Raw genomic sequence first — 2482 nt, forward strand, 5'->3', positions numbered from 1 at the left:
CAATATTAAAGCCCTAGAGGAGCATCATTCCATTGGCCTAGTTAATTGTGTACTCTCTGAGAGGGTCTTGTGTAGGAGGTCAAACATTTTCCTTTATAGTCCCTTGAAATTCCAAACTCCTACCTATTTGTCTCCTCTAATGGCCCCATCAAAGTTAAGTTTTGTACCACCCAACCAACGGTAGAAGCCCATTTGGTGTTTTCTCTAGCCAATTTCTTTGAAGCATCAATTTTATTGAATCCTTGTAGGAGATTCTAGTCCCTTGAAATTTCTATTTTGGATGGGAAGGGTGGTCGATTTGGGCCTTTTCCAATAACTAGCATTTACATTTTCAACTAGCATTCCAAGAACTGGATTGAAAGTAAACTTGAGAGGTATTTTTCCTCCTCCTAAAATATCATGTTATTTTGTTCCTTTCATATACACCAACAGACATGCGGGGGGGTCAACTTCCAAAGCATACTAACAAGGGGTGATTAAAGAAATTTTTCCAATAAACAAATTGTTTGAGATCCACATCCATAGTCAAGTTGATCCTCAGCTTATTGAGAACTTGATGCCAAATAGTAGTAGTCACCTCGTAGTGAATAAAGAGGTGGCTAATGGTCTTCTTCTATTTTTTTTACACAAAAACACATCTATTGGCTAAACTAAAGAACCTCTTAATAAGGTTGTCTTGGGTGAGAACCTTCCCACGAAGAAGAGTCCACCAAATGAAATTTATTTTGGGGGTGAGGTGCTTGTCCCAAATTTTGCTTTGTTCAAGGCTAGCACTAGGGGGGGGGGGGGGGGGGGGGGGGGGGGCAAGAGTGAGGTCATAGACCAATCTAGTGGAAATCTTGAAGGCATAGGGGGGCCTGAATAATTATGTCCTCCATGTTTAGTTTGTAGGATCCTAGTGTTCTTCAGTTGTTCAATCAGATCTTGGGCAAAGCCATGCAGGCCCCTGATTATTGATCACTTAGCCCAAAATTGATCCACTTTCTATTACTAATGTACCCCCTCCACTTTATCCCCCAATATTTTCATTAACATGGTACTCCAAGTTATGATTCTTAACAACATTTCAAATGAATCAATTTATTCCAATTATCCTTCCATAAATTAATTTTCTAGCCATTTCCAATCTACCACATTAGACCTTTCTATAAGAAAGCTTTACATTTGGTAATGTTGTTTCAGATTTTAGAACCTCTGGGAAAGATTACTATCCTTAAACTTAGTCAAAAAAACTTTCACCTTGCAAGTGCTTAGCATACATGATGTTGTACTAGTCCTTCTTTTCCAACATTAGCGTCCAAGCCATTTTACAATTGAGGGCTCTATTGATGTTTCTTATTTTTCTTAGGCTCAAGCAACCAAATGTTTTGGAATAAGGGAGAGCTTTTTTATTTCTTTAGTTTCCAAACTATAGGAAGTTCTATTATATCCTTTTCCATTTTTTCATCCATCAACCCCAAGATTTTGAAGATGGAAATGAAGTAGACTGGTATACCTTGGAGGGTAGATTTTCAAGAGCTAGAGCTTACCTGCATGACTCATGATTTTTCCCTTCCACCCTATGAATTTCTTTTGAGTTTCTCTCAAGGATAGAGTCCCTAGAAACTAGACGTAAACTTCCTTGATTTTGAGAAGGGAGCCAAGTTAGGTAGGAGGGAGGTTGGCAGGTTGGCATCCAAAGATCTTGATAATTTTTCTTTGAATATCATGATTCATCTTTAAAAAAAAGACTTCTATTTTGAAGGTTGATTTTTTTGACCCAAAGTGTTTGCATAATTATCCAAAATACATTTCCATTCTCTGGCTTCCACCACCGATGATTCACCAAAGAAAAAGGTGTCATCCACAAATTGTTGGATAACAGAGGGGGGAGGGTTGAGGTTGACCTGGTGCCTTTGGATTTTTAGTTATCCACTAGACATTGCATGTTCCTTCCCAAGACCTCGAGAATCGTTATAAATAGGTATGGAGAGAGGGCTTCCCCTATCTAAGGCTTTTATTGGAGACAAAGAACTCCCCTAGAGTCTCATTGGCAATAACATAATAGTTAACAATTTCAACACATTTTTAAATTAAATTGACAACTTTGTTATTGAGACCAAAGAAAGAAATAATTTTGTACAGAAATGACTAGTTAACATTATCATAATCTGATAAGAATTCAAGTTTTAAGGCCATGCCCAAATTCCTACTTTTGTCCATAGAGTGGATGATTTCATGAGTTGAAATGGCAATGTCCAGAGTTTGCATTCCTAGGAAAAATCCCTTCTAATTGGTGCTGATAAGTTTATCAAAGATGTTCTTGATCATGTTCACCAAAACTTTAAAGAGAATTTTGTAGAATGTGGTAAATAGGCTTATAGAACTATAATCATTAATGTTAATAGGGGTACAATATTTAGGGATCAACACAATAGAGGTTTTATTGTGTTGTTGTAACATTTTACTAGTCTTGAAGAAGTCCCTAGCTGCTCTAGACACA

Source organism: Cupressus sempervirens, chromosome 3 (assembly GCF_028749045.1).
Source record: "Cupressus sempervirens isolate cs-2001-9-10 chromosome 3, ASM2874904v1, whole genome shotgun sequence".
NCBI lineage: Eukaryota > Viridiplantae > Streptophyta > Pinopsida > Cupressales > Cupressaceae > Cupressus > Cupressus sempervirens.